Source organism: Tupaia chinensis, unplaced genomic scaffold (genome assembly GCF_000334495.1).
Source record: "Tupaia chinensis unplaced genomic scaffold, TupChi_1.0 Scaffold000228_1, whole genome shotgun sequence".
In the NCBI taxonomy this organism is placed as follows: domain Eukaryota; kingdom Metazoa; phylum Chordata; class Mammalia; order Scandentia; family Tupaiidae; genus Tupaia; species Tupaia belangeri.
The window spans coordinates 3,094,765-3,111,036 of record NW_006159703.1 but is presented as its reverse complement, the minus strand read 5'-3'; the positions used below and the strand labels follow the sequence as shown (position 1 = coordinate 3,111,036).

Sequence of the window (16,272 nt, the reverse complement as noted above, 5' to 3'; positions counted from 1 at the left end):
TAGTTCTAGGCGCATATGGCTCTATGGAAGAGTGGCAATTTAAAAATGTTTTCGCCTCTTTTCTCACTACAACCCTTTTCTGTATCTAAATGATTTCAATTTTCCCAAATAGGAAACCATTATGCCCATAAATGTACAGAATGAACCAATCTTCAAGCTACAGATATCTAACAGATTAGGCTGTGTGCGCCTGTGGATAGAGGTTTACTAAAAGGTGCTCTGAAGCTATCAACTGCCACATCTACCTTTACAAATTTCTGTTTCTAACAGTAAGCAATAAATGTCTCATTTACAGGAAGCATCATCTCTTGGTCAGTGCCCATGAAGTGCTTTGTTCTAAGAAGGACAGAGCAGAGACTGTCACTGGCAAGTGGCAATCTTTGGTTTCTTCCCTTGATGACCTTGAGAAAATGACTTTGTTCCTTGTTTTTCTTTTTTTTTTTCTCAGAGAGAGAGATTTTTGCTATAGGGTATGTGTACTTACCAGAGAGACAGAGAGAGACAGGAAGTGAGAAATTACCCTCTCCCCCCAGGGGATGGCCATGCCACATTCTCCCCCATTCTGCCCTTGGGATTTGGGCATGCACGCACATGTTCCCCAAATGATTTTCAAACTACCGGGTCCAGGACTTAGACAGCAGTTGGCCATGTGGGAATCTAGCTGCCATACCCACATGCCACCTGCTGGCCCCAAAAGAACATGCCTTTAACTTAGAAAGTGCTAATAAAGCTGTGTACTTACTTAACATAGCTACTCAGCTGAATGACTTATTTCCCCAAATTCCTTGTATTAGGAGTTTATTTCAACCACTAGAGCATCAACTCTGTGAGGGCAGAGATTGTATGAGGGATCTTTAAGAAGCTTATGGAAAACGCATATCATTAAAGAGATCTCTAAGTTTATTGTACCATAATCAACTTGTACTTGAATTCTATTCTTCTATGAGCTTTTGAGTCCCCACATATGCCATTTTGCTCACTCTGGATTCCCTGCCTCCTAAGAAAATTCTTACTTTAGGTCATTGAAGGAGTAATTGTGCAGTTTCCAGAGTCTAGCAGAGTGATTTCCACCTAGTTCGTTCTCAGCAAGTAAGTCATACCTAGCTACTGAGTCACTGGAAAAGTCATGACACATTTTTGCATAGAAAAACGTGACCCAATATAAGGACACACAGGGGAGTAGCCTGAGCCTTCAGGGGTCATAGAGACAGTGTTTTTCAATCTATAGGTCAAGACCATTGAGGAATTATGAAATAAATTTAGCAGTCATAAGAAGCATTAGGAATTTAAATGAGGGCCAGCCAGTCCATGACATGGTTGTTAAGGCAACTGAACCCCACATGGTCGCTTGTGTGGTTTGAGTCCCAGACCCAGTGGCTTGAGAAACATGCTGGCACCTGTTTGTGCATGCCTAAAATCCTGAAAAGAGAGATGGAGAAGGGACTGCAGTGTGACCATCCAGAAGGAGGGAGACTTTCTCCCTCCCCTCTCCCCTCTTTCTGATGAGAGTATACAACCTCTGACAAAATTATAAGAAAAATGGAATGAAATAGAACAGAATAGAAAACAGTAGAAATGTCTCAAATGCAGTAAAAGTGGTATTGCTTCCAAACTTTTGTTTTTGTTTTAAATAGGTTTGTAGATGCCAACCGCAGTTCAAGTCCTAGACCTGGCAGCTTGCTTCTCACTTTCCCCCTCTCTCTCTGGTGAGTGTGCATGCCCTATGGCAAATTTAAAAATGATAATAATATTAAATACAATTAAAAATAAAATATTTAAAATAATAAATAAATAGAAAGATACATGTAGAGATATGTACCGAGTTATGTAATTTTGGGGGTATTTTTTTTTTACCTTGAATTATGGTCAAAATAATTGGGAAACACTTAATTTTGAGTTTTATGCTGAAATAACCAAACCAATGACTTCTTAAAGTTATCAACGAGTATGGGTTATGTCTTACATATCGTAGGAGTGTTTTAAAAAAAAAAAACTGACCAGGATTTGTATGCAAGTCCAAGATTTTACCTCGAGCAAATCTAATAACTTACAGTGGTTTCTCCTCTAGCAGCCTAGTCTGAAATGTGTGGTACCATTCTAAATCACCAAGCACATAGCAGGTTCCTAGAAAGCATGAATATGAATCAATTTCATGAATCATGTCTTTTTATGAGCTATTTTAAGCCTTAATGATAAATGGTACAGGATTATATGCCATGTTCTTGGTAAATTTCTACCAGCAAAACTGCCTAAATGAGTGTGACCTCCCAAGTGTCAGTTCTCAGAAAAGCAACAAACCAAAAGTTTCAGTGATAAATGTTTTTGTGTCTAGTCAGCCAAAGAAAGAAGAGCCTCTAATTTACTACCATACTGCCTAAAGTCACCTCCAGTGTGAAAATACAACCTGGAGATAAAGCCAGTGAGAGATTAAAAGTGCCTGGAACAGAGCTCTGATTCCAATCATATATTTTTTTAAGAATTATTTTATGGGGACCAGCAGTTAGCGTAATGGCTATGTTGCTGAACTCCCATGTAGTTGACCGCGGTTCGAGACCCAGAGCCGGTGGCTTAAACTCACGATGGGCACATGTGCACGCGTGCCCAAGATCCCGAGAGGAGAATGGAGGAGAAGGGATTGCGGCGTGGTCATCCCCCCTGAGGGGGGGAGGTGATTTCTTGCTTTCTGTCTCTCTGTCTCTCTCTGTCTTCCTGGCAAGCACACACACCCTATAGCAAAAATCTCTCCAAAAAAAAAAAAAAAAACAGAATTATTTTATTTAACTTTATTTTTATTTATTTATTTTAATTGATCAGAGAGGGACAGAGAGATGAAAATTTTATTGTAATTGATCAGAGAGGGACAGAGAGATGAAAATGAGAGAGCAAGACCAGCAGGTCTGGGACTCAAACCATGGTTGGTCATGTGGGAGTTCAGCGCCCTTAACCACCACACTCCTGCTCACCCCCATTCTTTCTTTTTTGTTTTTTAAATAATTATTTAATTTTATTAATTATTATTATTATTACTACTTTACAGTTTAATAGAAAGAGATAGGGGGAAGCAGTGGAGGGAAGTAGTGAGAAAGCAAGTTGCCAGGTCGGGTACTCACACCACACTTGGTCATGTGGGAGTCCAGTACCTTAACTACCATTGCACCTCTGGGCCTTCTTATTCCATTCTGACAATCCTTTATTACATGTCCAATGACAGACTCACTAAGAGGAAGGCTAATTTGAAAATGTAGCCAAGTCAAATAAGGTCAGACAAAATGAGAGAGAAAGTCAAAATTGTGGATTATTTCGTCAACACAGTTCAATAGTATTATAGGCATATATTGGGTTATTAGAAAAGTCATGTAGTATTTTTTCTATGAAAAAATACACTATTCACTAGGTGGCCCTTTACAGAAAAGTTTGCTGGCCCCTGAAATTCCTGAAATTAAGAGCACAATCTCTAAAGACTGACTACCTGAGTCCAAATCCCAGGTCCAAATATTAATAATTGTATAATCTTATCAATTCTATGCTTCTGTTCCTTTATGTATAAAATGGGCTGAAAATATTATATACCTCCTAGGGTTTATAGAAAGATGAAATCAGTTAACATACACATGCAGAATACCATCTAGAACTACTTTTACTATGGCTACTCCTTCTTAGGGACTATCATAGTTCAGAGCTCCCAGTGAGTATCACTTCAACCTCTGATCATAGCACCTGGATAGTATCAGGCAACATGGAAATAAAAGGCTTCCGTCCATGTCATCTGTACACATGTGCAGTTTTCATAATCCAGGGTGTGGTCTTATCGAAGTATTCTCCCATCTCTAAAGTAGAGGTAAAATGTGTTATATTTACTTCTGTGTTGTGTCCTTACAAATAAATCCTGGTCAATTTTTTTGTTTTGTTTTGTTTTGAACACTCCTGGAATCTACTGTGTCTTTTTCTTGTATCATGTTCCAGAACTATCCTTCTGGTTCATGGAGAAGCTCTGGTATCAAGAATAAGGGCCTTTTGGAAATACTGTGTCTTCGTGGGGACTTGCAGGCCGGGTTGAGTATAAGCAGAAGCAGACCTGGCTCTCACTTACCCTGAAGGAGCTGAGCCGGGAGATGCCTGTGGTAAAAGAAACAGGCAAAAGGGATACAACCTTTGATGCTTTTCTTATGCGTTTCAGAGTCCTGATCCCACACAGGTCTTTTTATCTCAGTCTGACCATCTTGGCATACAGTATTATTATTATTATTTTCATTATTATTATTATTATTAATATTATTATTATTTATAATACAGTACTCTTAAGGCAGCCTGGAGGTACGTCGTGTTAGTATGCAAAATTAGGTGCATCCTGATGTGAGATCATCTGGAATATTTTATTTTTAATCAGCACAGGGTGCATGTGCTCTCTAGAGAGACACAAAGAAAGAGAGAGAGGGCATAAATACCCTACCCCAGTGGGGCACGGTCACACTGCAGTCCGTTCTTCCCATTTCTCCACCCTGTCAGAATTCTGAGCACGCATGTACACGTGCCTGGTATGTTTTTCAAGCTGCTGGAGCCAGGATTTGAGCCACAGTCAGTCATTTGGGATCGAGCTTCCTCAACCGCAAGGCTATGGGGCTGAACCTGGAAACATGTTTGAAATAAAAACCTTTAAAAAACTTATTTGAGAGGCCAGCAGGTGACAGAGTGGTTAAGATGCTGGATTCCCACATGGCTGACCATGTTTCAAGTCCCGGACCAGGCAGCTTGAAACTCACACCAGGCACCTGTATGTGAGTGCCCAAAATCTCAAAAGGAGAATGGAGGAGAAGGGATTATGGTGTGCATCCCCCGAGGGGTGTGATTTCTTGCTTTCTGTCTCTATGTCTCTCTGTGTGAATACACATGCCCTACAGCAAAAATCTCTCAAAAAAACCCCAAAACTTGAGTTTACCCACTAATCAGCTAGTCACAAATTTTATATGCATGAAGGATGGGGGCATGGGGGGAGTCAATACATATTTTACTTTTACATCACTTTTCATTCTTAACCACTTTATACAGACAGATAAATTTGCCATGGTTATAACTACAGTGACACATTCAGGTTCTAAAGAACAGAAAGTAAGGCAAAACTTGTTTAGTCAAAAACTACACACAAAATCTTCTAGGAAGGTATCCCTTTGAAAACAAAGAGAATCTTTCATAAAGTCCAACTCAGTTATGTCTCTTTTGTGTGAGTAACCTAAGAAATTCATGAACTGCATTTACTATATGGGGAAAAGAAAGTTTAAACAGTTAAATCACACTCAGCTCATGGGCAGGCTTATATTATTGAGTCACATGTAAAGTAAGACCAACTGTGGGGCAACTGGTTGACCTCTTTGCAAAGCCACACACAACACCCGTGTGGAGGAGCAGGCAGAACCAACCCACCTGAATCTGTTCAGTTGCATTCATGGAATTCAATATGCACCCTCTGACTGTGGGCTTGCTCATAAGCACTGTTTTGTTTTTGTGTGTGTATGTGTTTTTAAAAGCAAGATTTTTTTTTTGCTATAAGCACTGTTTTGTTTTTGTGTGTGTATGTGTGTTTTTAAAAGCAAGATTTTTTTTGCTATCGGGCACATGCACTCACCAGAGGGAGAGACAGAAAATGAGAAATCATCCCCCAGAAGGGATGGCCATGCCGCAATCCCTTCTCCTCCACCTTCCTCTCGGGATTTTGGGCGTACATGTACACAGGCACAGCCAGAGTTTTAAGCCACCAGGTCCAAGACTAGAACAACTGTTGACTACGTGGGAGTCCAGTGACATAACCATTCCACCATCTTCTGGTCCCAGCTCTGTTGTTATAACCATCTTTATGTTATTATGTTGCTACCCATTCCAGAGGTGGGAATCAGGAAAAGCAAGGTGGGAGTTCCTCCTCTCTCCTTTCAGAAATGCATGAGTCAAATTAGGATCTCTCAGGTCTTTCCTTAAACACAAACATGCTGACACTGAAACCCAGTGCTTATCTTTTTTATTTTTTTAATCTCCTTTGTTTTCTCTTCCCATCTCCCTAGTCTCAACATTCCATGCAAGAAACATTATCAAAGAAAGGAAAAGAGGAAACCTTTTTAAGAGTTTGGAACCACAAGCTGATACTTGGAATTTGGGAGAAGAGCATTCTCCAGGTAAAGTTACAATTAAAATTTTTTTTCTTTTTCTTCCTATTTTGAGGTAAAAATAGTTGGAAAAATTTATTTTTCTAAAAAATTGATTTCAGCTTGAGTAAGTACCAAATCATGAAAATAAGTGAATTTATTGTGAACCACGCATCCCGCTATTTATGTAAATCTTTCCATTGACGATGGAACAAGACACCAGCTGTGTGACATTAGACGAGTTATTCAGTCTTCCAAATCACAATGTCCCCATCTGTAAAATGGAGCTAATTAAACCTAACTCACACGTGGCCTTGAAAATGAGACACTATAAACCAGAAGTATGATGTCTGGCCCACTGAAAACTAAAAATTACAAGCAATAAAAGAGTACAATTATTTAATAAAAAGTAAGTTTTCTTCCTATTCCAAATTTTCAGTTCTGTTCTCAGGAGGCAACCACTATTCCCAAATTCTTGTGTATTCTTTAGGCGATTTCTGTGCATATACATATGCCTTTTTTGTTTTTTGCTTGCCAGACACACAGAAGGAGAGGGAGAGGCAGACACTGCAATCCCTTCTCCTCCATTCCGTCAGGATTTGGGGCGTGCATGTACATGCATGCATGTATTCAAGTCTTTGTGGCTGGGATCTGAAAAAAGCAGTTGGCCATGTGGGATCTGGCTCTTTTAAACACTATGTCTAAATATGCATTCCTTTTTTATGACAATGGCAACATACTGTCATTTCTATGGGAGCTTTGATTTTTAAGCCCTTTTATATAACTATACTCTCTATCCATTTACACTACCATATGTATCGGTAGATCTAATTATTTTATTTTAATTAATTAATTAATTTAGGAGAGGTCTCTACTATAGGGCACGTGTGCTTACTGGAAGACACAGAGAGACAGAAAACAAGAAATCACCCCCCCCAGGGAGGATGGCCATGCCACAATCCCTTCTCCATTCTCCCCTCGGGATCTTGGGCACGCACGCACACGCGCCCGGCATGAGTTTAAGCCACCGGGTCCAGGACTCGAACCGTGGTTGACGACATGGGAGTCCAGTGACATAGCCATTACGCTAACTGCTGGTCCCAGATCTAATTATTTTAAATAGCTCCTTTGTATTTCATTGCATAAATGTATCATACAACATTTAACCAATAGACTTTGAAAAATAGTTTGATTAACTATTACCAACACTACCTCAAATATCCTTGATCGGCTTTTGTGTGTGTATTTATAGGTTAAATTTATAAAATGTCTGCTAGTCAAAAAATGCATAGATTTTCTAATTAGCCCACCAAAGATGTTAACACCAAATCTCCTTCATATCAACAATATGTCAGAATGACCTTTCATCTGGCATGTTATCAACATTATTACGCTAATTGTCCTTGCTCTGACAAGTGAAAAAGACCGAATTACTGATTTACTTTATGTTTCTTTAATTATGGTGAAGCTGCATAAATTGGTATATGTATTTCTCAGCAAACTGCCTATTTTTAATGAGTTATTAATCTTTTGACTTGCAAGCACACTTTAAAAGCATTAAGTAAATTAACCATCTTTAACATATCTCAGGAATATTTTTTCTAGGCTGCCCATTTAGATTTTGACTTTAAAACATTTTAGTAAGGTAGAAGTTTTAATTTTTACATTGTCAAATGCATCGATCTTTTTATCTCTTTGAATTTATGGTTTCCTTAGATTTTCTTTTAAACGTCAAGATTATTAAAATCATGCACTTGTATTTTAAATCAAAAGCTTTGGACATACGTTTTTGTTGTTCATTTGTTTGTATTTGTTTTTCCAGAGGGTGCATGAGCTCACCAGAGAGAGACAGAGGGAGGAAGGACCTGCAATGGGGCATGGTCACACTGCAATCCCTTCATTTCTTCGTCTTGTCATGATTTGGGGCATGCATAGATATGTGCTTGGCCTATTTTATAAGCCACTGAGCCAGGATTCAAACTGTCATGATCCATGTGGGATCAGGCTCTTTAACCACTAGGCTATGGGACCAGCCCTGACATATATTTTTGTTATTGTTGCTGATGCTTTCATTTTTGAAATGTTTTTCTGGAATACAATCTTAAAGTAGGTTATATAATAGCTATTCAGGATATATAGAAAAGATGTTTTCTAATTCCAAAAGTCCTTTTGTTACTACATAAATTAAAAACCAAAATTTTACTATATGTAGTCACGCCACTGTGATTGTTAATAAGTGGATGGTTCTAAAGTGCTTTGTGAGAAGATCCCCTTAAAGTAGGCATCCCCTGTCCTGCTTATGCTGACAATTTATTTAGTAGATGTTCTATATATACAGCCTGACATAAATTCCAATGCTACATATGGTACCAACTGATAGCAAATTAAACCTATGCAATCGGAATAAGTTTAGCAGTACCAAAATAAGATAAAGTCCCCAGGCGTGGAGGGGAGTCAATGAAAGTCTTGCCTGCCTTTTTTCAGCATGTTAATTTATTATACACATTTGCTACTTAACCATGACTGACTGCTCAGGGCTGTGATTCTCTAAAGGCAAAGTCAATTCAACACACAAACAGTAATTATTTAGCTGGCCACATGCCTCGCTTCTGGTCTTCAGTCCTGAGAGTATTTGATGTTTTTTCTTTTTTTTCTTTTTTCGCAGTATAGCAGAAGACCTTAGGTGCAGCAGAGGCCTTCATAAACTTTGCTCACTGAACTCGGTTTACAGTCACTGCCAGCAACACACTGCCACTGACTGCTTATCAGTAATAGCCAGGCATTGTGCTGAGAGAAAGCAAGCCAAGATTACCTGCCTGCATGGAGCTTAGAGTTGAGAGGGAAAACAGGTTTTCTTTTGTTTGTTTGTTTTTCTTTTTTCCTTTTTTCTTTTTTTACCTTTTTTTTTTTTTGGAGAGGTTTTCGCAATAGGACACATGCGCTCGAGAGAGAAATCACCCCCCAGGGGGGATGGTCACGCCGCAATCCCTTCTCCTCCATTTTCCTCTCGGGATCTTGGGCACGCACGCACACGTGCCCGGCGTGAGATTTAAGCCACCAGGTCCGAGACGCGAACCGCGGTCGACTACGTGGAAGTCCAGCGACATAGCCATTACGCTAACTGCTGGTTCCTGTTTGTTTGTTTTTAAAAGAGAGATTTTTGCAGGAGGGTGCGTGCACTTGTTAGACTGAAAGAGACATAGAAACAGAAAGAAAGAAATCACTCCCCCTTAGGGGCATGGCCATGCCACAATCCCTTCTCCTCCATTTTCCTCTCGGGATCTTAGGCACGTTTGCATGCATACCTAGCGTGAGTTTTAAGCTGTCGGATCTGGGACTCGAACCACGGTCTACTATGTGGGAGTTCTGTAATGTAACTATTTCACCATCTGCTGGTCCCAGAGAGGGACAACAGATGAATTGATAACAGCTGATAGCTAACATTTTTACAGGGAATATCCATTATTATTCTAAGCATGTTACATATATTATCTCAATTTTCCATTAATGCTAAGAAATAGTACTACTTTATTGACATTTGTTTTAGATGATCAAACTGCAACTCAGAGAAGTTAACTAATTTTCCCAAAGTCTTAGAGTAGGCAGTGGCAGAGTGGCTGAGTGCTATTCAAGGACATCTTCAAGTTGTCTTCAAACACTGTTCTCTACTGTGTTCCATTAAACCCACATGATCCTGCACAAGATTGAGAGAAAAGCAACAGAGTTGTTTAAATACCTGGTTCAATACAGTGTCTATATTTCTGCTTCCTCTCTTCTCCTGCAGGGCCTTTCCATTTTCATGAGCTCTCTTATAACCGAGGTCCAAATAACTACTTGCAGTCACTGGAATCTGTTACTCAGCACATCCCACATGAGACAGAAGCCTTGGTCTGGGAGTGAGACTGTGACCCAAGCCGTTCTGATCTACATCTTGACACTAGATTTCCTGATCTGGCAATGCCTGTTTCCCTCTCTGTTACAAAGCTTCCCATACAGAAAACAGAACTAGCTGAATGTAGAGAAGGCAGCTCAGCAGGTCTAAAAGGACAGAGCTGACACATGACATGCGGTGGAATCACAAGATACAAGTTGATCCCTGGTGGCATTAAAGTTTCTAGCTCTGTATCCAGGGAGGTCATATTTTGATTAACTCTGTAGGCATCCTCAATATCCTTCCAATAATTCAATTGCTTGCTTTCTTTCTTTTTTTTTTTTTTTTAGCAGAATAGATTTAAGTTCCAAGTAGTGGGAGCCGCACTGCTGAGGGAGAACAGCAGAGTACAATGGAAATGCATGGTAGGAAATGCCAACCTAGTTCAGGGAAATCCAGCAAATAATCCTAGAAGACAGGGTTAAAATCTTGCAAAGAGGAGCCAGCAGGTGGCATGGTGGTTAAGGATGCTGGACTCCCACATGGCCAACCACAGTTCGAATCCCAAACCTGGCAGCTTGCTTTCTCACTTTCTCAGTCACTCATTCACTCACTCACTCACTCTGTCCCTCTCTGGTCAAATTAAAATAATAAAGTTGAATAAAATATTTCTTTTAAAAAAACTTGCAAAGCACTTGCTTGTCTATCCTTTCCTGTAAAATTTCTGCATTTTATTCCTGCATTGGAGTGCCAGAAAGATAATTTCCCAAGCACAGAGAGGAACATGTACATAGGTGGCTGTGGTATAAAGTAATGCCTGTAAGTGTGTAGACAGCCACATGAGTGATTCCCAAATGTACCCACCCAACAAAAACCACACAAATGTATTTTATATAATGAATATTCATCAGCTTTATCTGAATCAGACTCTATGGAGGCTGGATCTATATTTCAGTATCTCCCTGGAGGATTGTGATAAAACCTGTCAAGAGCCAGTCCATAGGTATTTATTTAGGAAACACTGCTCATGCAGTAATAAGCTATAGGAGTTACACAGCAGGAGAAATCTCTTTGTACTTTAAAAGACTGAAAAGCTTCAAGGGGCAGCATTTCAATGGGGCCTTGGAGAATGAGTAGGAGCTCAAAGGGTATCCAAGTAGAGGAGGGTAGGCAGTATGTAATTACTCAGTGACCCAAACCCAAAGGTGAAGAGATTCTCAATAGATATATGTTGATTAAATCAATTGTCTTAACTTCCCCCATCTCCATGAGTTGGAAAGAAATTAAAAATGCTGTCTATTGGGATCAGCAGTTGGCATAATGGCTATGTCACTGGACTCCCATGTGGTTGACCGCGGTTCGAGTCCCGAACTCGGTGGCTTAAACTGAAGCCAGGCAGCGTGCCCCAAGATCCTGAGAGGAGAATGGAGGAGAAGGAATTGCATCGTGGCCATTCCCCCCTGGGTAATAATTTCTCACTTTCTGTCTGTCTGTCTCTCTCTGTCTTTCTGGAAAGCACATGTGCCCTATAGCAAAAACCTCTCAAAAAAATGATGTCTATTAATGATTAATAATAGGCATTTGTTGACTGCACTGTGTTATATCTTAGGCCATGGTTAATAATTACAATTACTCTCCATTAAGTATTGCATATATAGACACTGTCCAAGTATCTGAAAACACATCATCTTATTTAATACCTAGAAAAACAGCATGAGGTGGTAACATTATTATTGCTATCTTATAAATGAGTTATATAGACACAGGAAAGATAAATTTCCTAAGTGTGGGACTTGAATTTGCATCCACTCTTGTGTGGCTCTGAGCTCTCTGATTTTAATATTTCAGTGAGTCCTAGGAATTTCAGAATATATTTTGGTAGGTATGAGTAGGTTTGGGTTTTGACCATACTCCTTACTAGCTATGAAGTCTAACTAAATTATTTAACTTCTCTGAGTTTTAATTTTCCCTTCCTTAAAATGTCAATCATATATTGGGTTGCCAGAAAAATCATGACATATTTGCCTATGTTTTTTTCTATGCAAAAATGTGTCATGACTTTTGTGATGACTCAATAAAATGAAATACAGCTTTTAAGGTTATTATGAAGACTAGGTGAAATAATCCACATCAAAAGTGCTTATCATGTGTTTTTGGCAGAGGGTAAGAACTCAATAAATGTATTATGATTGTTGTTTTTGTTATTGCCATCATTGCTAGGTTAGTTACCTTGGCATCAGCACAGATATCACCCTCCTCACCAACATACTAGGAAAATGATGCTGGTACTTCACACAGGCCGAACAGTGCCAAAATAGACTCCATGAAAACAGACAGTATTCATCATGATATCTACATCACCTAGAACCAGTCTGGGCACATACCAAGCACATAATTAACATTTAATTAAGATAGGAGGGCATCAAGCACCGTTACCAGGGTGTGGGTGGCTTTGGAAGAGAACTTTAAGGACGTTTTCCTTCCTGTTGATTTCCTAGCATATCATCATTTATAATATGAACCTCCTAAAAAATACCCTTACCAACAACCTTCTTAATGAGCTAGGCAATGAGGTCTTTATTTGAATATTGTTATAATATTAACACTTCAGATCGCTCTGCAGATATTGGATTTACATCTTAAATCCCAAATACTCATTCCTTGAACTCAGAAGTGTTAAGAATTGTCATCTACTTTACAATGACCAACTCTCCTAAGTGAGGTCATGGATGAAAACCCTACAGGAACTGAAAGATAGCTCAGAGCAGGAGTCGGGGTATTTGCTTGGTCAGAGCTGCACGATCTTTGGTATCTCACTATGGCAACAGGGGCACTGGCCTTAATACAGGCCGCCATATACCTCCTGAGAATGAAGAACAAAGGACACTGCATGCTTTGCTAAGGAAAGAAGCAAAAGGGCAGACAAAAGATAGGCAATAGTTAAAAAGATCATTCTGGTGGATAGATTTTAGAGTTTTCCATGAATTAGATGAATGTTTTTTGTCTGTCACGCTATATTCCTCAATGAAGTCAAAGAAAGGCTCACATCCTCTAAGAGAATCACAGCAAGATAAGAAAGAAGCGAAATCATTTATTCAGAAGACACAACTTTGCTGACAGGTCAAATCAACAAACGTTCACTGAGCATGTGTGTGCCCAGGACTCTGCCAGACGGTGATGGAAAAATGAAAGGTACCTGGAACTCAGTCACATCTTCTGGAAACAGACTATCCAAGGGGAGATGGAAGACTGAGCATGACTCAGTCAGCTGTCCGAGCACATGAAACCTGGATAAATGCCCTTGTCTCATTTTTATTACTTTATTTTGCTATGGTGTATATGAATCCAGCCTCTCCTCTTTCTGGATTTACATTAGTATACATAGATAAAGAGATAGACAATAAGTATACAAATAAGAGAAAGCAATTGAGTTTTAGTTTGAATGGTGAACAACAAGGCATTATGGACCTTCAGAGATGGGAGAGAATGGTGGGGCAACGTAGTTTTGTTTTTTGGACTTTGGTAAGGATTGAATACTTTGGTGAAAATACAAATGATGTGAGTCAGATTTACACTGGCATCCTAGCTCCACCACTTACAAGATATATAACATTTGGGAAGTTATCTGACCTGAGTTTCAATTTCTTGTTTATAACAAAGGCTGAAACTGGCAGATGGCATAGCAGTTACATCATTGGACTCTCACATGGCCGATCATGGTTCAAGTCTCAGACCCAGTGGTTTGAAAATCACTCCAGGAGCGTATGCATATGTGCTCAAGATTCCAGGAGGAGAATGGAGAAGGAACTGAGATATGGCTATCTTCCCTGGGGGCGGGAGTGATTTCTTACTTATCCTCTCACTGTCTCTGTCTGTCTCTCCCTTCTGTGAGCACACATGCCCTAAGGCAAAAACCTCTATTAAAAAAAGAAGTTCTACAATGAAGGCTATTTTATATATAAAACTAATATACTTTCAATTTAAAATATACAATAAAATGTAAAGAAATAAAAACATCTAAAGATAACTACAACTCATATTTTAACTTGTCTTGGTCTTTTACATTTTTTTTCAGCTCATGTTTTCTATATATAGAGAGAGAGTTTAAAGAATTAAATAGTTCTGAATGAATTGTTATTTTAAAAAGGGTAAATGACAGTCCTACGATCCACTTATCCCTTTTCAATCCCTTCCAGTCAAGAAGTGACCACTTTCACCTTTCATTTAGCAAATTTGGTAGTCTCCACCATGTCTCTAAAGAGCATAATTTTATTATTATTTTTTTCTTCTGAGATTTAGGCATTAGTTACGTATTTCCAGCATGCCAGATGGAGATACAGCTCACATTTCTGCAGCTTTTTAGTGTTATTCCAACATGTTCCCATCTTTCCCATAAAGTTGTGTCTGACATAATAATTTCGATTCGATCAACATTCAGTATTTCCATTATTATGAGTACATAAATGGAATGCTCAATTCAGTCATGTAGTAAACTATAATTAGTTTCCCTTTCTTGCACAATTTTTTGTTTTCCCTGAGGTTAGTGATCATCTTGTTTACTCATGTACTTACTTTTTTATATCTTTTTCCTAATGCAATTGCAAACTCATCTCTAGTTGTCTAATTCCCTTTAGTCATGGTCAGGTGCATCAGTCACATTATCATCTTCCTGAAAATACCCTCCCCCAGAGCCCTCTGACCTAAGCCAGTCTGGGCTATTATTTATCTCCCGTGTCGCCTAGTTGTCTTTCTGAGATTGCCTTCATCTTCATCTCGGGGATTTCTAGGATGAATACCTGGCTATTGCATGCAATATCTCCCTCTTTCTTGTTTTACTCCCTTATTCTATTGAAGCACATCCTACAACCATTTTGTAAAAAAAGATTGCATACAAGATAAATTTTTGAAATATTGTATATATGAAAAATATATATATATTAAAATATTTATTCAATTCCATTTGTTATTATTATTTTTAAATTTAACCAGACAGAGAAAAAAAGAGAAAGGGAAGAAGAGAAAGTAAGCTATTAGATTGGGACTCAAGTCATGCTCGGCCAAGTGGGAATCCAGCACCTTTAACCACCATACCACCTGCCAGTCCCATGAAAAATATTTTTATTCTACTTACACGCAACTGATGGTTTGGCTGAGTATAGAAATTTAAGTTGAAATTACATTCCTTCAAACTTTTGAAGGCATTGTGCTCCTTATTTTCTAGCTTTTGTTGAGAAGTCAAGATGCTTTGCATATAGGAGTTTCTTCTAGGCACTTATAGTCTTATGAATTAAAATTGATGTATTACTTATAGTGCTAGCACTTGATAGGTTCATTTAATCTGAAAACTTTGTGCATATCATTTTCTTGAATTAAGTAGTGATGATTTCCTTCTTTCTATTTTCTTTCTTTCTACATTGTCAACACTTAAAATCCTTCAGAGGATTCTGTAGTGTACATCTGGGTATTTCTTGCCTTCCGTCAATGAGCACTTTAGAACTCAGTTATCTTGGTTGTACTTATCTGCCTGCTATCGTCAAGTCTCTTCTACCCTTTGCTTCATCATTGTGGGTATAAACCTTAAAATCTTCTATATCATATTAGTGAAATTTACAGAAGAAAATTGAAGTAGAAGAATGTATTCTAGTCACCATCTTTCCCCAGAAGTCTTGCTTCTGTTTTTTCTTATCTATGAAATGGTTGTTAGGATACCTGCCTTAGAGGGATGTGGTGGAGAGCAAATGAGATACTGTGTACTAAAAATAAATCTAGAGTATAGTACACACACCATAAACAATAGCTATTTGGGGGGAGGGATTTGAAAGAAAGAACTTAACATAGATATCAAAATTACCCATCGCTACCACGCACTCTTTGTAACCTTGGCAAGTGTTCCATTTTGTTTTGTTTTGTCTTGCCATTTTAAGATGTATATTCTTATTCAGATAAAGGAATGAAACCATTTTCTTATTTATGAAGGTACTTCAAAAATTTTATGGAAAAATAGAATTGGAGTATATTTTGGTTCAAAAAAAGTTTTGGAATCCATGCATACATAGCTTTTTCATATGCATTTTCCATGAGCTTTCTGAGGACATCTGATGTATTTTAGGATTATTTTAAGAGTCAGATTAGGAAGAGGATTGGCAAATACTGTGAAGTATGAAGCACTCTCTTTGGGCTTTGGAGGCAGACAGAGTACAATGAGGATTCCAGCTCCTCCTCTTTCTAGTTGTGTGAACTTAGGTTTCCTGCTTTGAACAATATATTCAG

General features: G+C 38.7%; 1 protein-coding gene across 1 annotated transcript in view; it reads right to left on the bottom strand.

Annotated features, from left to right (window-relative positions):
• STK32A (serine/threonine kinase 32A) overlaps nt 1-16,272 on the bottom strand; it is a gene marked incomplete in the record, with an annotated part of 141,032 nt that overhangs the window by 107,005 nt on the left and 17,755 nt on the right.